This window comes from Scomber scombrus, chromosome 11 (assembly GCF_963691925.1).
Source record: "Scomber scombrus chromosome 11, fScoSco1.1, whole genome shotgun sequence".
Lineage (NCBI taxonomy): Eukaryota > Metazoa > Chordata > Actinopteri > Scombriformes > Scombridae > Scomber > Scomber scombrus.
The window spans coordinates 9,623,860-9,648,427 of record NC_084980.1 but is presented as its reverse complement, the minus strand read 5'-3'; the positions used below and the strand labels follow the sequence as shown (position 1 = coordinate 9,648,427).

At 40.4% G+C, this 24,568-nt stretch overlaps 1 protein-coding gene across 1 annotated transcript in view; it reads left to right on the top strand.

Moving 5' to 3' along the window:
• The first annotated feature begins 24,558 nt into the window (after positions 1–24,558).
• prdx1 (peroxiredoxin 1) overlaps positions 24,559–24,568 on the top strand; it is a 50,163-nt gene continuing 50,153 nt past the window's right edge. The window contains exon 1 of the mRNA XM_062428531.1: positions 24,559–24,563. The gene's annotated coding sequence lies outside the window, so the exon portion shown is untranslated. The remainder of the gene's footprint in view (positions 24,564–24,568) is intronic.

The following is a 24,568-nucleotide window of genomic DNA, read 5'->3' as shown; positions in this document are numbered from 1 at the left end:
TTCATGTTCAACTTTGACTTGCCCTACTTGCCTTATGTAGTTGTGTGCACAAGTTTTCTGTGCAGTGAGGCATTATTACAGACAATTCTGGTTTGCTCACTTTCAGTTTACCCCTCATCATTGTTTACAATCTGTAAGAATCTTTGCTCATTTCTTGTTTCACCTGACAATGTCACCATGTTCTCGTATCTTAGCAAATACTTTGGTGAGTACAATATTATTGTAGCAAAGTTTTTTTTAAGAAATGCTGAGAAGAACAGAGGAAACACAATCTAAAATGTACGTACACTTACTTTCTTTCCACCACTTCCAGTCCCGTCTCTGTCAGGTGAACTCCTGTGTTTGAAGTTACGAGAAGGAAAAGATTATACACACACACAAGGCTGGTATGTCTACACTGGTCTATATATGTTTAATTCTAGTCTATGTATAACTTCCTTAATTCAATCTGGGTCCTCAAAACTAGGGCTGGATATCATTTGAAATTTAATAAAAGTGCTGACACTATATGAAAGTTCTGGTACCTGTTCTAACTTTGAAAAATAAATACATGTTTTTCTACAAAACCCTTTTTTTATTTAACAAAGAGAAAGCTGATATTCTCAGTGGTTTAATGTCTGAATAGAAGCAGCTGTACAACTTTGTCTGAATAAAAAATTCTAAAGTTAATAAAAATTACGATTTAAATAAAGAACTATCTGATCACAAGATAAGTAAAAAAGAAAATCGGATTAAACCTTCAGTGCAGACAGTTTTCAATACTATGTGCTACAGTTATATTACTTGAAGCACACAAACTGACATTTTTCAGTTGTATTCACAGTTGTATGGTAAGCAGGTTTATTGTGTTACCAGTGTGCGTCTGAGCAAACTCACGTTGTTTCTGTATCCTTGTCTTTCTTTCGTAAGCCCAGGGCTTTCCTGGTGCGATTTTTCAGTCCTAGCAAAGAGACAAAGATAAAGAGAGAGAGGACAACATGATGAAAAATGAATATGAAGTTGTAGAGCCTAATATAAAGTTAACGGTCTTGTCATTAAAATGCACTTAAAATAAATAAAACAGAGGAGTAACAGGCTGATGCACAGTAACTTCAGGATGAACATGGCCTTGTGAAATACAGAAAATACGTGAGTTCAAATAAATTAAGGTATTGATTCAAGACACAAACATCCTGCTTACTGAAGAGAGCTGCCACATAAAATGAAGCTGTGCAAACGCAATCCCCTTAAGTGTCCCCTCCCTGACTTTATAAAATGGAAACAAGAGCAAAGCTTGATCAATGTGTTCACTTCATTAGTGAGATTCAGGGGAAAAGTGGGGGGATCTACTACAGCAGCCTGTCAGCCAAACTGGATGCCAAGACCCCTGCAGCACTGACGGTTGGCACCACGCAGCGCTGGGATCAGGACGACCGGGAAAACCAACAAAAAGACACAATTCAGTGTGTGCAAAGTCTAAAGTCTGCATAACTGAGTACTGCTAGTTGGAATTGGGTGGCAATGTCACTGACAGTTTGTAAGATTAATCAACTAATGTAAATGAATAAAAACTAAGAACATGTCCCCCTAAGAAAACATTTACTAAATCATTCAAAACACCTTGTGAGTGATGATTTCAAGAGTCATAATCACAATAGTAAAGCTAGCATACTGATGTCCAGCAAGTATAATGTTTAATATGTTGACTAACTTAGTTTGCTGTGTTAGCATGCTAACATATGCTAACTAGAACTAAACATACCTGAGTCTGACAGGAATGTTGATTACTGAAAATACTCAATACTTTTCACAAGTTCTTAAGAGTTAATGGACACTCAGTTTTTGCTTGTCTTGCTCCACACATGCACTAAAAGCAACATAGACAAGGACAAGTCTCAAAAGATGAGTTGTTGTTCCTGAGGCCTAATGAGTGAATTACCACTGACAATCCTACTTTTTCTCTCAGGTCAGAGATATGTCAGCATTTCGATTTTGTTAAATGTGTACGACGATAACTGATAAAAACAGATATTTACAGGTTTGTAAAACCATCTAATGCAAAACTATCAAAACAGCAGATGTCATGAAAATTAGGAAGAAAACAGCCCCACAGATAACTGACATGTTTGCATAACTGTGTTTTTGAGGACGAGTGAGCACATTGGCTTCATACATATGCTCAGAAAAACAACAGGGACACATGTGATGGACAGTTGGGTGGTTGAACATTTTGTACGATTCAGAGGCAGCTCAGTTTGTGTTCTTCTTTGTTTGCCATCTTCTTTTGGTAATCCATGGGGCACATTTTAAACTGCGACATACACCTTAAACAGACATGTAGCATTGTAGTTTGTTGTAGTTGTAGTCATTTATTTCCTCACATACTTCTCTTCAATATAGTCCTGTACTGATGTTGTGGTGTTTTGATAGTCTGTTGAGAGAACAAGAAAATTGAAAGGGCTCTACTTGAAAATCTAATTCTCCTCAACATCAAAATAGATATGGATACATTGATTTGGTGAATCACCACACTAGTTGGGTGCTCAGTACCATTCACTTGGGAAAAAGCTCTCCTGGATACTGAAGGACATGTCAGGGCATGTGATGTATTAGTAGCTAGCTGGGTTGCTCAATAGAAAAGATTATTCCTGCATCATGACTCTTCATCAGTGACGACAGCCTTATGTTCACTCTAAACCTGCATGTATGTCGTGTGATAAGGAGCAATAGTAAAGAATCAATCCAGACATTGATATGTAACAACCTGCTGAACTATGATACAAACTAAAGCAACACAGTTGGATATTTTCTTGGTCATGATCACGCTGCAGATCAGAGCAGGAGTGTTGTTTTTGTCACCCATTTACAAAGTTTGTTAATTTACAGTAACTTGCGAACATTTCCTCTAAACCATATGCCATGACTGCTAGCCATTTTTCAAATTATAGCATAACAACTTTAGCACCATTAATCCACTGGGTCCATATGGTGTTGGATGCATATTCTCATTATTTGGTTAAAGTGTAAAGCAGCTGGTATTGCAGGTGTTTTAATTTACTTCTGTGTATATTTTCAGAGTAATATCTTAATCTTTACACAGCCATTTCATCTCAGTCCATTTCACTTGGGTAGGAAAATCATGTTGAGAATTGAAACTTGACTTGAAAACTGAAAATAAGTGAAGTTGTAACCCCTTTTTGGCCCATGTTCAAATGTTTCAAATCTTAGACATCTGAGTCCAGTCGTCAAACAGCAACTTTTCTAAATCAAAATGACCTTGCTGAATTACAGTTTCAGGGCTTTCCAGAGGAAATCCAGCAAGTAATGTCAGATTTCTTCCAGAGCTTTCAGCAACATTGGGTGACCTACATCAGCAGATGGAGCTCTCTCAGCAGAAAACTATCCCCTCATGAAGGCCACCAGATGTGGCTGAAAGCTCTAAAAGAAATGTAATAAATGGACCTTGAGCTGACAATTTTCTTGTCAAAAAACTATTTCTGAAGTGTATAAAGAACCTTCAAGCTGAATTTTCTTACTGTTAGTCTCTCAGGTTTCATCCTCTCAATATCTAACAATTATCTGACTGAACCAGCAAGAAAAGCTTTTGAAACGCTCCCTTCTCTCATTGTATTGGATGAATGTGTTGCACAGTTTTTGAAACGTCCTACAACAGACGATCTGCAAGTTGTCATCTGTCAGTTGTGCATAGGTGGGAAAATTATACTTCACTTATTCTTCATGCCGCTTTCTTGACTGCATCATGCCTTTTTAGTCAGTGGTAGAGAAGATATCTTCTGAGGCGGCTGGATTTGCGAGATCACGAGATCACACGAGAATCCATCTCGTCAGGGTTCAAGCAGTGCACCTTTGTCTGAACCATCGGTAGCTAGGACCAATCAGCTTCCTATGAGGATTCTCGTGTGATCTTGTGTATCCAGCTGCAAGACCGTCCAAGGTAAGATGGTGATAGACAGATGGTTCATCCAATCACCTGCCAAGTATTTTTTTGAAAGTGTCTGCCCTTTTACAAACCAGGACACTTCTCACATGGTTCAAACCATCTGACGTGTCAGGTTAATGGAGAGGCGGTTTGAAAGATAAAAGGGTTGATACACTTTGCACTTACTCCGCAGTCACTATGCATCAACACCCTTGTTAACTTCATCTTTTGACTTTGGTACTGTATTTTTTTATTTGATAGTTTGCAATGACAGATGTACTTGACTGTAGTAGCTCCCCAAAAGCATCAGCTGACTAAATTTCTTCTTTGACAGTTGGTAAACAAACAAATGACACATTATCACCACCTACTGATGTCTCTCACTGATAACTTTGGCTTATACAGTTATTTTAACCTTTTCTATGATGGTGGGCTTCTAAACCTTCTTCTAAAGGACCTAGCTGTCCAGCATAGTTGGATATTGCATTGTACACCCTCCTACTTTATACATGCAATTGAAAACCTATCTCATGTAAGGTTCAAGTTTCTGCAAGTTGCTTTTCTTGAACTGCAAGCAGAGGCTGCCTGGAGGGAAGTAAATCAGACCAACATCATATATGTGACTTGTAGTTAAGAAGTTAAAACGAACAAAACCACTGCTGTGGCTGTTTGAGTCGATGTCAAGCTCTGGTCGCTTAATTTGACTTACAGGACCAGCTTTCAGTTTAAACAGGGGTCATTTTAGATTTCTTAATTTTAATATGCTCATCTGAGGGAGATTTCCTCATCACAGATTATAATTCCCTGCACGCAATTTTGTCATCATAGAGTGGCTAAACGTACATGCTGCATCAACAAGAAGCATGTTATTGCAGCACATGCATTGTAGCCACATTCAAGTCCAAATAACATGAATGTGACTGCCTACACCTGACAGCCTATTCAGTGTAATTAGTAATGCACGTGTGGCTAACAAACGCTATGATAAGCATGTGACATCTGTGTGGAGTGTGGATTTCCTCCAGCTCATGAACTAAGTACGATATCATGGCAGGCTGACTGCAGACCTTTTGCTAATAATAGCACTTCCATTACCACGTTGGCATTAATGGATGGTAAAGGCACAGCATCTGTCATACACAGTTAGATATACTGCCACATTTACCTCATTCCAACAATGTATCCTTAGCTTCAGTTTACTTAACACAGGCATCAGCTGCTGTATGGTTTAAGGATAACTCGTCCTGTTGGCATGATATAATATGATGCACTGGTAGTAACAGCAGCAGAGGTATGAGAGAGTGCAGCTTCCTCCTCTATCACACATTGATAGGACACAGTCCTGAAGACAGAATCACACACGTATGCACACACGCACACAAGTACGTGTGTAAACACGCAACACACGACAGGACATCAGCAATTGCAAAATGACATATCAGTTCTTCCATTACAAATCCACACCTCACACATCATTGCTTTAATCTCATATACCTTTCTATAAATCTGTCACACAACATCACACACACACACACACACACACACACACACACACACACACACACACACACACACACACACACACACACACAACAGACACATCATCACGCTGGTCATGCATATGGCTCAGTTGTCCCATAAGTCCCCACAGCACGATGGAGCACATCACCAGATTCACTAGCTCTAATGGACCAGCAGGACGTAAGAGGGCAAGAAGAGGACGCATGGGAAAAAAATAGGGGAAATAAAGGAGGAGAAGGAGAGCACAGATGGTTTACCTTGCATCATGATTCCAGATTTTCATCCTATGTTGCCCCTGGTGTGCAGGCAGACAGAAATGGAAAAAATATCCAGCCGGTCAAAGGATGCCTGGGCAGGGCATAGCTAATTCTGCACAGCTCCCCAGCGAAGCACGATGTTGATTTCCTCCACCCAAGGGCCCAACTCCCAGACACCCGCACAAGGAGGTGGGGTCGGGGTAGAGCTGAGAGGCAGCAGCGGTGGAGGACACAGGCGGGGGGGAGAGAAAGAGAGAGACACCCGAGAAACGCACAGCAAATCGGGGGAAGGGGGGGGTCCTCTCTTTGCGCGTTAGGCCCCAGACACCCGAGCGGCACCGACACACGCCATCTCTGAGAGGGGGGATGCTGAGGAAAGGCAAAGGAAAAAAAAGGTACAGAGAGAGAGAGAGCGACCGAGAGAGAGAGAGGGAGAGACAGACTGTGAAAGAGAGGGGAGGAGGGAGTGAGTGGGAGGCTCGCTGATGTCACATCTGCACTAAACCAATCCCTGCAATCACGGTCACATGGCTGCTGTCCCCTGATGCCTTAGCACCTCTCAGCTTGCCCTACAGTCAACTGCATACATATTATACAAGGTCTCACATAATATTAGCACTATTTGGCAAAATCTGGTCTTACATTTAAATAGAGAGAATCTAAATTTTCACTTTTTTTAATCTTAATTGTAGAATACCAAAATGTGTATATGTTAATAGAGATTTATGTACAATCACAGATATGTCACTTTTTTTAAATATTTATTTTCTAGGACAGTCTAAACATAACACAGCGGAGCTAAAGTGTGCACCACAAACATCACACACCTACAGATATACGGACAAACACAGGAATAAAGTAAGAGGTCAGGCATAGTAACAGTGTTTTAAGTCCTTATTTGAATATAGACTGAAAAAAACTCAAATGGACTAGGAAGAAGGATGCCATCATTTTCAGGCAGCTACTGAACCATATGATTTTGTCCTTGAATGTGAGACGGATAAAAGGATAAAAAGGCCTTGGGTTTCTTGGGAAATGAGTTCACTGCTATATATGGTGAAGCAAGACCACGCAGTGCTTTGTGTACAAACATTAAGTTTTTTAATGCAATTCTATGACTAAAAAGGGAACCAGTGGAGAAAGGAAAAAACAGGAGTAGAATGGCTCCTTTTGAGTAAAAAAAAACAAAAACTTGCTGGTTTGGTGCTCAGCGTAGTTGCATTTTCACAACCAAATCTATTTCTTTATCAATTTTTTTTACATTCTCAGTCAGCTTCTTATTATGACTGATGGCTTCCTACATGGACGTTTTATGTCAATGGTCAAAACCACATTGGTTATTTCACACAGAAGACATTTGTATAAAATAAGATTAGATGCCTTTATTGTCACTGTATTCATAATATAGCATCACACACAATCAATCACGACCCATCATATAACTATACCACATTAAAAAACAAAACAAAAACAAAAACAAAGGCAGGTTAGTATTAAGACAAGGCAGGTAGGTACAAAAAATAAAGTGCTATGAGTGCAAGTCTGTGGTAAAATGCTGCACTAGTAATATTGCACAAATATATGAATGGAGTTGTTTTTTTGTCCATGGATTCTTCTACTGAGTTATGTCATTTCGTCATTTCCATGGACGAATCACAGTGTAGCAACATGTAAACTGTCAGTAAATCAAATGTGATCAGTTTTAGAGTGTTAAACTCATCTTATTTAGGGATATTAAAGAGAAATACTTTAGATTTGAAACAATGCTTTAAAGAGAAATTAAATACACTGTCAACAAAGTAATAATGGAAAGAGATAGTGTGTTTTTCTGGCCTATAGATAGAGAGGAGGGTTTAACTGACAGTCAAGCTTTGGGGTAGCCTGCAGGAAATAGAAGCTGAGGATCAGCAAGAATTCCCAGTGGAATTGTAAAGGTTTGTATGGATAAATACGAAGAAATTCAGTCCAAAACTGAACCAGAGAAATAGTTGTGTTTAGCTGATGAATCAAAAAAACATGGTTTACACTGTCAAAAGCTGCAGTTAGAACTCAGAGCAGGAGGAGGCTGAGAGGAGATCACTTGTCCAGTTTTAGGAGGATGGATTTACTTCTGTGGAAAAACTATGACGACATTTATTTCAAAAACTACTTTCTCTAGCATCCTGGAAATAAAAGAGGGTATATACAGTATACTGACTACATGCAGCATTACAAGATTGTTTCTCTTGTTAAAAACACTGGAGGACAACTGTGCATCTACCACCGCAGAGTACACACTGTCAGCTATAATCATAACACAGGCTCACTGGGATGAGGGAGGAAGGCAGGGCATCCAACTCTCTCACATTTGAGCCCGGAAGGTAGAGAGAAAAGGACGACTATAGTCCCGCTACTATTGTGCCAGTGTTACACTTCAGCAACAAAACTGAGATGCTCTAGTGAAAGATGTGGTGCTTTAATGGTTGTTTATTGGAGCAGAGTGACTCATCCTCACTGATAAGGAGAGGACAGATGGGGAGAGGCAGTTTGAAGATAGTGTTTGTTTGTGTGTGTGTGTGTGTGTGTGTGTGTGTGTGTGTGTGTGTGTGTGTGTGTGTGTGTGTGTGTGTGTGTGTGTGTGTGTGTGTGTATGTGTGTGTGTTTCGGGGTAGAGTTTCAGCTGTGGAGGTCATGTAGCAGCATATTAAAAAAAAAAAAAAAAGGCACACAGATTCAAATGTGGCCCAAAGTCATCCAAATGGTGTGTTTTCTCTCCTCTGTTGTTTCGACTTTCTTTATTGAGGGATATCAGTGAGTGGCTGAAACATTAGAGTATAATCGGGTGCAGACAAACAAACCCTGTAGACGACTTTATGGGGTTAGTTTAATGTCCAGTAAATATCAGTTTCAGGTTAAATATATTAGTAAACTGAATACAGAACCCAGCATCTTTATCTGATGTTTGTTGATCACTTCCTTTGGTTTACTACTCGCACCACCGAGGTGTATTTGTAGCTGTTGTTGTTACCTTAAGTTTGCGAGTAAGTGTTAATGAGCTTACCTAACCTGGTGCAACGGACCACGGGCCGCTCCCGTGTGCTTTCCTTAACTGGATCCTTACATAAGATGTCACCCAGGGGTCAGAGGTCACGGCAGCTGGGATTAGCAAAGGAGAGCTGAACAGAGCAAAACACAAGGAGAAAGAGAGCTATGATTTAAGGGACACCGAGAAATGACCGTTACTACTGGGCAATGTAGATTAGATACACAGAGAGAAATTGAAACTGTGAACACATCAAAAAATATATCTGAGAAAATACAACAGTGAGTGAAGCAAAATTAATCTGAGAAACTCATTTGTGTATCTAGAGGAAAAAAAATCTATAGATTCTCTTTAACATATAAAACAAGTCGCGTTATAGTTAAAAAGACTAAATTCAATATCATAAACCCTATGGCATGACATGATGCACTGTAGGCTTTTCAGCTATGTGGCTCTATACCGCCACCTACTGTATGAATTTACTAAAGGTTTATATGAGGTTTTTCTAGCATCAGTTACCCTGACATAATCATTTCAAGTTGTCCTGCTCCTCCTCCTCATCATCATCATATTAAGGAGAAACTCAATGCCATAGACAGAATTCAAACTTGGCACTGATTACTTACTATTGTATTTAATTGGGAGCAGGTTGCAGGTCAAAGGCTAAATATGTACTACTTTTATAAGTTAGAAGTATTTAAATGTTAGCACACTTCGCACAATTTCTCATTGTGTTTCAGTGGGTGAGAATATTTTTGTAACCTGCAGAGTTAACCACAAATGCACACACACTAAATCTTCAACATTTCACAGGAGTTCACGTTCATAGATCATCTCTGCCTGTTTGGTGTCATCGTGGCAGAGACTGTTTGTGTCCTTGTTGTCCATGTGCGATCGTTGTTGTCCATCTCATCCTCTGGGTGACAAGGCAACATGACTCCTCAGGGGCCGGCGGGGTGACAGCATCAGTGTAGGTCATGTTGGTGCTGTCAGCCATGCTGAGCTGGTATAACCTTGTCTCCACCCCTGAGCTTCTCTACCAGAGGATGTTCAATGAGCCTTAATGCTTGATAGTGAACTACGACCACAACTATTTCAATCGACTTGTGTCTCAATGTTTACTATGAGGAGCCTTTATGAGCCTCTCTGTGAACTATTGGGTATGGGAAGATACTTCACTGTTTAAGTTATTAGTTATTTCCATGACAACATACATTAATAGTATCAGTATCATAATTTCAGTTGTGTAGGTGAACCAGCAAAAAGCAAGTCAGCACTGGTGAGCTTGACTATTAATGCTCTAATACTCTGACTGACCCACTTAAAGCCAGCAGCAAGGTCAACCTTGACAAATATATGAATACACTCCTCTGTATTATTGTGTGAAATTCTGCAACTCAGTTTACAATCAATTACAGGTGATGAAACTACATTCATGTTGAATGTTTTGCAAACAAAGGGAAGAGACTGAGGTCTCTGTGAGGTTTCAGGGTATCAGTGATGAACAGGAGGAAGAGAAGGAGCAGAGGAATATCAGGTCATTGTTCAAATATTCCACCAGAAACTTGAGCAACACACCAACCAGTTAACTTTCAAACAACAGCAGGTTCAGGTAAATTATACTGAAATATAGATTTTTTTTTAAAGTTGTGATATAGTTTCCCAGCAGTAGGATAAGTCGAAAGAAGTTTAATATGTTGAAGTCAAAGAGCTTCCCAAACAGCAAGGATCCAATGATATTTACTGTAACAGCTGCTTTGTGAATTACATCACGAAGGTTAAAAAACCCTGTTGAAGCTGAAAATTAATCAGCTCTAAAGTGAAGTTTCGAGTAGTAAGAGACTAGTTTTCAATTTTATCATTCAATATGAAGACATTTAGTTAACTGAACAGATTTTCACTGACCAAGAACCTGAAGATAAAAAAAATCTAAATATTCTCAGACTAGGTGTGTCTGATTATCACTTGTATCAATAGAATTGACTTCTAATATCAGTGTTGCTTTCTATCTGCTGGAAAAATTTACAAAAGACATTTCACAGCTGCAGGAGAGTCCTTTGACCTTTTTCAAGTAATTTCAGGTGGCCACAAGGGGAAACCCTTTTTTACGAAATGATGGAGATTAATTTCAATGCGAGACATAACAACACTGATCACACAAAAGCTGTCCATAACAGCCACTCTAAAGACTGCTCGGCCTGTGAAGAAATCATTGAAGAACTGTTATACATCTTAATCTTAAAACCTTAACCCACTTGTATCCTGACACAAACAGCAACTTGTCTTCATCACAGTTAATACTGTGTATCTTCACATTATAAAATGATCACGCCCAGCAACACAGAAAAAAAAAAAAATCAGCTTTACTAAACACAAACTGATTAGATATTATTATGCTAATATTTCGTATGCTGTGACAGACTTTGTGGATTAAATATGGAGTGTAATACAAGTCGGTGTTATTGGACATTGTTTGCAAAACCACAAAACACCTTCTGCTGCTCAGATCCAAGTCTGCTTGTGAATATCAACATGTTGGCCTTTCCCTTATTACTGTCCAACTGCTTTACTGGCCCTGCTGAGACTAGACACCAAGTGAAATAGATACATGTGAAATTCTAAGGTTATTTGAGATTTATTTAATAACAACCACTAAATAAATGTGCAGAAATTAAGACAGAGAGCAAAAACAAAGTAGACAAACAGTTCTTTGGTTGTCCTTATAAAAGAACATCATTTTGCTCAACAAAATCTGTCTGTATTGAAATATCTTCCCACCCCGAGGACCTGTTTTTTATGGAGCAGATAACAAAGAGACATTAAGTGTTTGTGGAATATGTAAGCGGCAGCGCCATGACCGTCTCTTAAAGTCGCAGACTCGTGGATGTCAGCTGAACCAGCTACACAAAGAACTACTGAAACACCACAGCACCCCTGTGACTTACTTAAAAATAACCAAGTGATATAATAGATATGCTGCTTAAGTTTTGCAGTGGAGCAAAGATGTGGAAATTCTAGCAGAGCAGAGTGTCATGGATGGATAATGGAGTAACAAATACAACAGTATGTGTGATGTCTTTTCTTAATATCTGCCACTAGATGGCATAGTAACACTAACAAAACAGCAGTATCCTCCAACTACTCAGACTAAGGTTCCTGCTGATCATGAAACACTTGCATCTGTTCCACATTTTCTTTCCACTGAAGAAAATTTGGCTGAGTGTCATGTGATAATGAAACATACAGTCAGAGTGAGGCATTGTGTCTGTGTGTGCGCTGTGATCTGGTTGGCGGCGTGTGACGGACAACGTCAAATATCACCACAAGCTAAACATGCCGCTGAAAGGTGTGTTGGCCTCGCAGACGGCGATGGTATTGTGGATCAGGAGGTGGCAGTGTTATACACCGCTGAATTAACCAATTGTCTCTGGGCAGAAAAGGCTGAACACAGAGAAATGTGGTGAGGGAAAAAAGGAGCAAAGAGGATGATGTAATCCTTTAAAGGGACATTGACAAAAAATAAAATATGGCTACAGTAGAAACAAGGCTGTGACAGTGCTGACATGACCACAGCACATACAAATGCATATGTCGGGGTGCAACCAATGCACATCGTTGTTCCCCAGAGTCCCAGGTGACATCTTTACATTGCATGTTTTGTTTTGTTCGACCAACAGTTCAAAACACAAAAATGTTCAATCTGCAATGACATGAAATGGAGAAAAGCAGTTAATCCTCACATTTAAAAGGCTAGATAAAAAATATTCTGAATTCTTGCTTGATAAATGACTTAAAATTATTACTAAAATGATTACTTAGCGAATGACAGCTCTACAACAGGTGTACACATGCTCATGTATGAACATGCAGCTGCAAGCAGGAAATGACAAGGATTTAATATGGAAAAAAAACAAAGATGGTCTTGGAGTTACAGTCAATGAGACATCCAATATCAAATTCAGTTACTGTTGGATATTTAGTTAGAGAAGGGGATGGGGATTAACTTGAGTATTTTCATTCAAATTCTGGTATTTATAGGGATACATTTCACCAAATGTGTCAACTAGAGAAGGTCTGCGGGGTCTGAAAACAATTTGCATTAATATTTTCATTAAAGTAACATAACTTGGTATATAAAAGCAATGTTTTAATGAGGAACTTCACCAATGGCTAAATGTTCCTTAAGTCAGCCAAAGGAGAATCTTCCACATAAAACTGACAATAATATGAAAGTTGATTTTAAGTAGAGAGGTTTATATTTGAGATACTATCTACAGATTTCTAAGAAAACCTGTCTGTTATCTAACAGACAACCCCTCCTCCACCAACTTTGCATACGACCCCAATTTTTGAATTTCATTAAAGTCACTGGTGCAGTTACTTGAACCTGTGTACAAATTTTAATATACAGTAGTTACACAGATATGCTATCCCACACAGATATGTGCCACATCTGATATAAACTGGTTGACAAACAGGAAAGCCTTAGCGAACAGTTAGTTTTATCATAGATCATGCAAATTATCAAAACAAGATTAATGTAGGTTATGAGTGAGGTACATGAGTTTGGGCCTTTAAAGTAGGTAAAATAGTATTTTATTAAAGTAGATTTTAATGAAAGAATCTTGTGTAGGCAGTTCAAAAATATATACTATGAGGTCTTTGTTTAATACGTGTAAGTTAAGTGCCTGAAATTCAAGTCTCTACAATTTTATCAACCTGATCAAATACATGGAGAGAAACATTGTATAAAAGCCGAGGCCCAGGATCTGCCTTGTTTGCATATGACCTCAGCTCCAACGCCTTAGGCTAAACAGAAACACCATCCATTATGAGGAGTGGTTAACCAGCTCTCTCCCAAATTACAGTGACTCTGGGTTCCCATTTTACTGATTTAGCGGTTGTGTGGTTCCCCATCTCATGTTACTGTCTGTTATAGTGAGAAGTACTCACGCAGGCTATCCTCCCCTTGTAAAAAGTCAGCAAGGCGTTTGTTGGCCATTTAACAGGCACCAAGCAGGCACCAAGTGAAACACAATTAAACATCTGTCACAGGGCTTTAAGAGATTATTTGCTTACTCTACAAGAAAGCACGTTTACTTCTTTAAAATCATAGTGCAGCTTGATCATACAGCTGTACTGACCGGTAATGTTACATTGTGGCTTCAACAAACGCTGCCCCGGGCTTCTCGGTTGAGACTCGACCACATCCTCCGACAAATGCGAGAGGAACATTTTACCACCCTGACCAAGAGACCGTTGCACAAGGTTTTCAATCGAGACAGAACATTTCCTGAGCGTGTATGACTGCAGTGACCGAATCACCATCCAATCCCTGTTTAAAGCTGGCGACAGGGTATCAGTCTTGTGATTGGCAGCTGTGGAGAGGTATCAAGATAACACATTGGCTATAGGGTTGACCCTGCTTTTACCCTGCTGGCACAACTCCTGTCTTCACCCCACTGCCCCCACATTCTCTGCCAAACACTGGGCTAATCCTGACATGTTACCCAGCGCCTTGTCCTCAACCTCTCTACACCATCCTCCTCAAAGACATCCGCCCTTCTTTTTAATCCCGAACTTTGACCTCATCAGTACACTGAAGATAAGTTAACCTTTACTACCATGTCATGGACACGGCTTATTGTAATGCAGGTTTGTTAGTGCAGTATCTGAAGAAAACAGAGTATGTGTTTTGACTTTTTCAATTGCACGAGGAGTCAAAAGTTGGAGTTTAGGAGAGAAAGTTATGAAAGAAACAAGCTTTTTTTCTGAAGTGTGAATGGCTGCAATACTATTCCCCCTCCTCTCTCTCTCTCTCTCTCCCACCCTACTGCCAGCACTAGTCAAGGGATTTTCCTTCCCACCATCTCCGGCTGGAACACTATTTCCGGATTGTGTCGTTCATTTATTTAGTTCGCAGAGCACTCTGGAATGAGAGGCCATGGAAAACTGAGTGTGGCAATGTGGCTAGAGCGGTAGGGTTGGAAAGGAAGAGAAAGGGAGAGAGGTGTATGCATGTGTTCGAGCGTGTGAGAGAGATGGAGAAAGTGCAAGACGGAGCCGGAGAGAGCTGGATCGTCAGAGACAAGTCTAAGCAACGGCCTTTACCAAAATAGCACGAGCAAGAATCTTTGTGGGCAACATAAATTTGAGCATGATGAGTGTAATCAAACTGAGAGGGGTTAGACATGCGACATAAACTATCTTCATGACCATGTGATGTTGAGGATTCCTTTGTCACAACAGTGTGCTCGCCTCCCTGCGTGCCTGCCAGTCTGTTTGTTTATCTGGCAGTCTCTGCGTCTCCCAGAACATCCTATTACACTACTATGTCGCAGCAGTTAAAGCCCAGAAACAGCCTGTTAGTGACCTGTTTACCTTTTGACATTTGCAGTGTTGATAGCAGCTAACCCTCCCTGACAGGCATAATTGTCAAAAAAAGGTAATCACACAAGCTTAAGAGGCCTTTGACCTTCAAGCTGCATGCTTTGTCCTCATTAGATGACCAAATAGGATTGAGACCATTCACTAAGCTCATCTTTGTCTTGACTCCAGGGGCTTTACAGGAGTGGGGCAACAGTGCACCTTTGAGACGCGAATATCCTACAAGATTTGATCATGATACTTTAAACTTAGATTTTTTTAAATATTTGAAATGGCTCTTCCAAATTTCATGGCAATCCGTCCAATAGCTATTAAGACTTTTCCACTTAAAACCAAGAGTGTCAACATCATGGTGGTGCTAGAGGAAAAGTCAGGGGATCACCAAAACGATTCATCCTTTAGGGACCATGAATGTCTGGATTAAACTTTATCTATTCAATAGGTGTTGAGATATTTCAAGTTTGGAGGAAAGTACTGCAGTGACTGACCGACAAACACTGCCATCTCTTGAGCCTTGCCGCTAACAAGCTTTAACCCCGGTGATGTCAATGTGTTTGGTTGCATTACAGAATGTAAAGATCCAGCATTTTTAGAGCTAGACCAATACTTGAGACTAAAAGTGATTATATTTCACCATTCTTCGGACGGCCCCTTAACTTACACTACATTGCTGGAGCAGCCTTTTAATAACTATAACCAAAATCTCAATAAATATTTCAGTGGAATAAGGGGGAAAAAAATCAAACGTAGTATTCACAGCATGGAGTCGACGTACTGTATACACGCACACAGATGTCACAACAGTACTGTGGTGTCACACATATGTACCACGTACCATTGTGGTGAGACATAAAAACACAAAGTAGGCTTTAGAAGTGTGAGAAAATTTGACTTTCTTAACCGACTTCCTCTAATTACTTTCTACATTAAATTGCGCCAGATGCCAATAAAAACAAGATTCCTCTTTTTTTAATTTTATGCTTTATGCAATCCTTTACCATTACATTCAATTGTTAAACTATCATATATATTCTTTTATCTTTTTTGTTTGCTGTTGTTAATGATTTGTTTGAGACTTACATTAAAGTATACTGGTAATGTAGATTTACTGAATATAGTGTTGTATAGTTTCTATAGTGCAATAATGTATAAACCATTTATTGTCTTTTTGTCTCTCAAATTCAGACTTATTATATGACACTGTAGAACTTTCATGACCTGCTTTGACAACACTGTATTTAACTATGATCATGCCAATACAGCAAATTTGACTTTTGTTCAGCAGTAAAAAAGGAGAAAATGCAAATAATATGAAGAAGCTTTAAAAAATTACCAATAAGTCACGAGGATCAGATGAGGTAAACAGCCTGGTGCATCATTTTCTCAGGTCACCATGACAATTTCAGCTTGCACGGTCAGCAATTTTACAGCACAGCCTCACTCTTGCACAGAATTTCTTGTACCGAGATTGACGGTGCGATAAAAAGGCTACAGAGTGCAGGTAGTGAAAAGATGATAATAATTTGCATTGAATGTTATGAAAACAAATCAATCAATCAATCTTTATTTGTACAGCGCCAAATCGCAACAAAGTCATCTCAAGGCACTTTACATATAGAGCAGGTCTAAACCGTTCAGATGTTATCAAATCAGTATTTTGGAACACAGTGTTAGTACAAGCTGTATTAATAATGTAATTTAGTAGTGTGTATGTGTATAAGGGGATTTTTTGTGCCATAAATCATCCAGTGTATTCAAATAGTTGCACAGAAGATTTGCAATGTCAGAGGACAGAGCAGAGTGACTTTTGATAATTTCAGCTGCATTTATTCTGTTCTTTCATGTCAGAGAATGTTTTGTTCTCGTGAAACTTTTTTTTTTCCTAAACTGAGTGAACTATTTTGGCTAGACCAGAGGAGAAGAAAGAGTAGCATTCTGGAATCTGATAACATTTGATTTAAGTGAAGAAGAAAAAAAAGGTTTAATGACCTCCTTTACTTTGCAGCTGGTACATGATCTTGTCAGAAGTAATTTAATACTATTACCATAGACAATCAGGGCACAAAGTGAAGTCAAAGAGATGACGACATTCTTAATTATCTAGGTTATATATCCTGACCTATGTGCTTAGAGCATCAAGGTAAATCCCGATGTATGACGCAGAAAATGAGTTGCCCTGCTCTACTGGCGGCTTAAGGTTGTCTCATTTATACAGGTCACCTATGTTGCTATTGTTTGTGCAGGAGTTGATTAGTCCAAGATTCTTGTGTCCTATCCTCTTATTGTTATGGCTCCTCACCGTGCGCTTAACACATGCTGAAATAACTTCCTTAAGACCTAAATAAACAAATAACACTTAAAGTATTTGTATGCCTGTACATGAGAGCTTGCGTGTGTATGGGCAAAAAGGGAAGGGGGGTTTCTTGCGTGCAGGACAGGGGTGGTTTGTTTTGTCAGCAAAATGTCAATCTGTCTTTGGAAGGTTATCCCATATGATCTCCCTAAATACACAGAGCTTGGTTGTCCATCTGGTTGGCAGTTGAGAGCTCACACCCCCTCCCATTAACACCCACCATCACTCGCCCAGGTCTGGAGGTCTTGCCTTTCTACCTCCCACTGAGAGGATATGAAAAGGCCGACAAAGCGTTCCATTCTCTTCTTTTACTGTCAGATTTTTGGATCAGTGTAATCCTCAAATGGCTGCAACACGTGTACAGCGGTTTGGTTGCTCCCTAACAACTAACTTGACAACTAAACAATGCAATGATTCTTGCTGAAAAGGGACACTCAGAAGAACTTTGCATGTCCAGAAAAGATCCGGACCCTCCTACGTGCACACACACACACACACTGAAACAGCCAGGCAACCTCCCAACATCCCCTGAAAAGTCCAAAAAGTCAGATCCATCCCCAGTCCAAACGGCCTTGGGCTCCCCTAAGCTATTCAGCGTGTGCAAATGAAAGATGTGTCTTGGAACAGTGCAAGCCTCTAGGCAGAGCAGAACTAGCTTCATGCACAGATATACACAGCAGCCCTCTGGACAAGTTTGGCACCTACACCAGTAACTGTGGGCCAAAACTCATGTTGCGTGCTAACTCGCTCCCTCCCCCATCCCCTCATGCTATCCCGCTCTGCAATTATATGCTACGCTCCCACCCAAACATGCAAGAATAGGCCTTCTCAGTCAACACACAAACCGAGTCATTCTGTCCTCAAACCATGACATCATGACCATTTGACTTCAGCGAGAAATTCAAGCTTAATTTAACTTTTTCCGGAAAAAAAAGTGGTGTGTGTTACACTGGCCGAGCGCAGCAGCGGTGTGAACAGTAACTTTATGCAATTCTGGGAAGACACGGCTAATTAATTCTCAGGAATATCAAACTTAGGAGGAATATTTGACTCATGACAATCTCACACATCATATATTTACTGTAAGAAATGATGCAAAACATTGAGAAAGTAAAATATCTTCATTCTTTTGACTTTATATCTTAATAAATATATTTCGGGTATCATTATTGGTGTTTTAACTCAAACAAATATAAAGTTGTTACTAATGAGGATTTCAGATAAAGGCATGCGCCAAGAGTAATCAGATTTATAGTTCATATAATCATATCATTTCACTCCAATGCAGAGCTTCACGGGAAATACACAAAAATCCCAGATGATATCTTGACTTATGTCACAATATGGATATCAACAACAACATATCTGCCAGCTTTAGTTTTAAATTATGTCAATGGCCTCCAGTTTCTGGAAGTTTCATGGGGGTTTTCGATGCCTGAGAGGCATCTGTCAAACTGCTGACAGATATTGTGTGAAGCACACCTCATTTTCCAAATCTGCCTCGCAACAGAGTCCTCTCCTCTGTCCTTGCAGCTCAGGGAGGGGTTCTTAATAGTGTGTGAGCACTTGCGTATGCGTGCATGTGCATGCATATATGATAGAACCAAACCAATGACAGGGACCTCAGCCCAGCCCAGCCCAGCCCAGCCCAGCCCAGGCAACAAAGAGGCTGGTGGGTTTCACTGCAGCCCCTCTTGCTCTCCCACACACTCATAAATAACCATACAGTGTCTCTGCCCTGGCCAGGGGGAGAAAAAGGAGAGAAAAGAACCATTTAGGCAGCTCCTCTCCTCTCATGCCTTCCAACTGACCTTTTCTAAGGGTCAGTCAGTCCAACCACAACTCCGTTCCCCGACTCCCCCCACCACCACCCCTTCGTTCTCTCCTTGCTGACACTAACCTGAATCGTCCCAACAGTATTGCTGTGGAGAGAAGCCACTTAGCAGGCTTGGGTCATTGTAAAGGATCATTTTAAGACCTGGAAGGCATAAAGCCTCACAAGCTCTCAGTCCCAGAGCATGTGAGATGGCAGCAGGGGTCAGAGGTGAAGGTCACAATATGGGACGAGGGGAATAAATCCTGTAGCATGGACGACAATGGGTGCAATCCCCACCGACAATGATGCCATTGTAGGCCATGGGTTGCTTAGTGTGTCCTGGAACTGTGCCTAATAGAGTTATAGTGCTGATGTGATGGCTGTGTAACCGAGGAGAGTAGTGTCCTTTTATATAAAGGGGGCAACTGCCAAGGAGCTTGAAAGAGGTCCCGGCTTCTCAATTTTGCTTTGCATGAAAGCCTGGGATTGTTTGTGTGTGTTTGAGAGAGAGAGTGAGGTTACTAGCTTAACTTCAGTGAGCTTCCAGCCATGAATGTCAGCTCACTGACACACATGACTCCTCTCTTACATGCAAAAATTAAGTTTTCACCCTTATTCTGAAAATATTCCCACAAAAGTTGTTTACATGGCTAATGAAATTGAATATTCCATTAATATTTCCATTTACATGCAGCTGTGCGTACTCCATTTATCATGTCAAAATATGGAGAAACAGCTGGAGCTGCTTGTACCATTCTGCTTCTTTGATTCTTTTCCAAAGTTTTCCACTAGTCATCATTCATTCAACCACCTTCTTGAAAAGGTCAGTGCTGCGATATTTGCACATATCCAAAACAACTGTTGATATCGAAGTCTTTCAAAAACTCTTAAAAGTAGTTGTGTTACTCATTCCAACCAGAAATGTGGGCTTTTCATTTGGGCATGCATCTCTACCTCAGCCTCGCAAACTGTTGGTTAGTTGGTTTGTTTACAACGCGCAGAGCTAACTGTAAACAGGCAAGAGGCCATGTGTCGCAAACTGAGGTAAAAACCCCAATTGTGATGCATATTCTGAATGCGGTGTACACATGTGTAAGGAATGCCTCAAAAACCCAAATAATATTGGCAAATCCCACATCTTAATCGGAAAATGCAATATTTGGAATAAGGCCTGATTCAGAATATCCAAATGGAATATTCTGTTTACATGCTGACATTTTGTCCAGGAAAAACTGAATTAGGAATAATATAATTTTTGCTTTTAGAAAACTCAGTGATTACATAAAAACGAATCCTGACATAATCAAACACCTAGTCAATCAAAAGAATCATTTGAGTAATACATTAATTGTTTATGTTATTTATTAAGCAAAAATAAAGTCTGAAAAACTGTCAGTATCTCATGAATGTATGCTGCTAGCGCGCTTCATAGTCAGGTCTTTATTTGGCACTCCACTTAAGCAGAGAGGTGAGGAAGGCGTCTGGAGAAACAGAGGCCACTGATACCACAGGATCATCATCCTCAGCATAACTCAGACACTCAGCTGGTAAACGCTGTGTGGTGGCATGCCACGAGTACCTCAGTTGTCACCTCCGTTAGTGAGATTAGGCTCTGGCAGGATGGAGTGACAAATGATGAGTGGTGGGTATGACCATCGGGTGCTAGGTGGATGCAGTGGACAGAGACGGCTCGACTTGACAAGACAGAGAGTCAGACAGACTGATACATGAGCGTTTGGAAAAACGGTATGTCAGTTTTGCTGATGTCTATAGTAACAATAGCCTCCAATTTGACATTCTCTCCACCAAACATTGGTTTTCTGGTTTTTTTCCACTTTTTGGCTTCTCTTTGACCTCCTTAAAAGAACAAGCTATGTTTCCCAGGGCCCAGCTATTTGAAGCTCATAGTTTTGGTCATCCAAAGTTTTCTGTTCCAACTCAAGCCGTTCAGACACTGTCCCCACTCACATTTCCACAATGGCAGGGTCCTGGGGGCCAGACCATAGCCGCCCTACGCTCTGCCCACAGTTGAGTTGCCTCTGGCAGGACTACTGCATGCTTTGTGTGCTGGTTCTGGCCGCCGATCAGGGAAACCCCACAGTCTCTCCATGGTGAATGTCGAACACCCTGCCAAGACCATTATGAATCCCTTCAATGGCCGTGAATAGCAGCACACTACAGTACAGAAGATTTGAGAGATGTGCAATTCACCCAGGGCTACAATGGGAGACCATGACACAGATACAGAAATTGGTGAACTAAACTAATCCCTGACATGGATTCTCTGTGTTGTGTCTTTGAGTCTTTTTCTGACGACAACAAACAAAACAAATTCAGATATAACCTATCCTACATCGGCTGTACAGGAAATATGAAAACAGTTGATGAAAATGTTTTCTTGACACAGTTTGTGAACTAAAACAAGCATTACTCTAAAAAGCCAGGAGATTATCACCCTGAGTCAAATATTGGTGGCAGCAGGAAGCCTATCATGCGCGCTTTTAACACTCTTAAATATGGGGATTAATGCTCTTTTCTTAATTTCACCACAGAGTTAACACGGCACACTGCACCACACTGACCTAATAACCTAAGACATTAGATTAATCCTGTTTGTCATCCTCCTGAGCTCATATTTATTTGTATTTCTCTTCCTGGCACTGCTCTCCTGACCTTGCAATGTTCACTGAAAAATGGCCAAAGTCTTTTATTTATGACACCTCCTCTCCTTACTGTTGGGTGCTTTTAGTGGTCACTCTGTAATCACTCTAAGTTGCTTGTCAGATCAATGTTAAAAATGTAAATCTAATCAAATTAGTTTAACTGTCATCTACTTTTAGCACAGGGTAACATCTGTCGATTAATATAAAATCCATGCAGTGTTTCCCAGCACTCCCACAGTCCAGTGGCATATTGCGGTGGTGGATATCAAGATGAGTCACATCAGCTAGCAGGCAGCTGGCAGGCTTGCAGTATCAGCCTATCCCGTTAATCTTATGATTAGCCTTCACTGATCCCATCAGGACTGCCTAGATCTGGGGTGCAGAGCCTAAAGGTTTATCCTGCAAGACGGCCCTCGCTCACTCGGGCCACGACACGCAAATGTGGGACGCAAACACACAGCGTACCCAAAATATTTTGGATTTTTCTAATACTGATTGTAGAAGCATTATATCCCTCGCACACATGCTCATCATGCCTATGCCTGACTGTCCTCCACTGACTTTTCTGGAGCCCCAGTGCTGTTGTGTTTCTTTTAAACTTCAGTTTTATTGTTTTCCATTTATTTATTACAGAAAATGCATAAGTCATGCCAGTGAGGTAGACAACCTATTGATAAAACTTAAAATAGCTCATTCTTCAAACAAAGGTTTTATAAAGTCCATTTGCGCCATTTCTCAATAATCTACAATTGTTGAATTCTCAGAACATGTGTCTTGAGTCTTTCCATCGATGCTGTTGTGTTTCAAGACGGTGGTGGTAAGGAAATGTGTCACAGAGGTCAGACCCAGAAGTTAAGGGGGCAAATTCTGTGCTCTTCTGACACCGGGGGAGGGGGACGGGGGTGGGTGGTTGGGTAGCAGCCAAGTGACATGCTGTGACAGGCTTCGAGGCTTCTAAATGTAGGAACGCATGGATAGCACGCGAGCAAACACTCATGCATCGCGTTTGCACTCACACACGAACACACTGACCCAACGTGCAAACACAAGCACAATTACATACCTGTCATATGATTGATCTAAACCGTAAAAAAAAAACCTGCCTACATTGCACCAACTATGGCAACCATTCAACAAGTAAGTCAGTATTTTACAAGATGCAAATGATACGCAGATATTTTTCCCAATACTGTTAATATACTGTATATGTGTTTGTCTGAACTACCCATGCAGACATGAGTCTGAATCCATGTGTGTCTGTGAGACATGGTCGTGCTCTCTTGCCATAATATGCTCCATCATGGCAGTTAGTTTAGGACGTCTCATCGGCACTGAGTGGACACAGGAAAGAATCATCTTACTGATGGGAAAAAGGAATGCTGGAGGCAATTACCTCCCTGACTCTCTGTCCTTGGGTCAAAAGGGGACTGGTCATAAACGTCTGGACACCAACAGAGACAGACCTCTGACCATGCAGGCCTTGTTTCACTCTCCCTGCAGCCACTAACGTCAGCTGGTGGAAGAGGCCCTGGTTGTTTAAATTTACAGCACAAAATCATCCTGTGTCATGAACAAACAACAATGGAAGTATTCATCCCACATGAACAGATAAGGGGACAGTATTGCTGAGACTCTGGCCATATTAAGCATTATGAAAACTGAAACACCACAATGTCTCATCAAAAAAAAAAAAATTTCTGCCCAACATTCATTTTCAACTCACTGCACGGGTGTTAATATACCTGCTATTACCTATCGTGTCTTCAACAGGGTCATCTGGGAGCAGCGATAATTACAATCCGCGACACTCAAGATGCCATTTTTGCTGCTGAACGTGTTCGACAAGCTCGACAAGAACATAATACACACTTGCCAACTAGGCAGGTGACGCCATCGCTTGTCAGACAAAAGAGTATAGCTTAATGCTTTCTGGATGCCAAACAGCTGAATACAGTTGTATTATCATAAAAACCTATAGTATGATGTCATGTTATTGCAACTCTATTCACTCACCAATCATTCAGGCAGACCCTTAACATAGCAGAAAATGATTTAATCCCTAGTTATTTAAATATTTAAACAAAAAAAAGGTATAAAACACAAAAGACATCATGTACATTTAATGATTCAATCTAATAGAATAGGTTTTTCTTTTTCATTCATGCCCTGTAACGAATTTTTCAGCTACAGTGCAGTGCAAGAGTTGAATGAATCAGTCTGGAACGTACCATTCAAATTCAGGAGGGGGAATTCTGTGTCATACATTAAGTATCCGCATACAAAAATAAACCAAATAAGATAATAATTTGCAGAATCTACTCGATTAAGCTATTTCTATCTAATTATAAAATATGAGCTTAATATGGCGTGTTGTAAGTGACCACGAAGTTGGCGAGGTAAACAAATCCCCTACTGTGGCGGCAGGTTGGACCGTGCCAAGATGATGTTACGATCGGCCCTTTAAAGTCGCTCCACTTCCGAGATGAAGTAAAGTAGAGCTCCGCCGCACAGCAAGAAGACATGGACTGACAATCTGTACGTCTGAAAAAAAAGCCCCAGAGCTAGACGTGCTATGTCGAGAGAGCACATTTGGGACTTTGGGATGTTTCCTGGAATCAAAATCGAAGGAT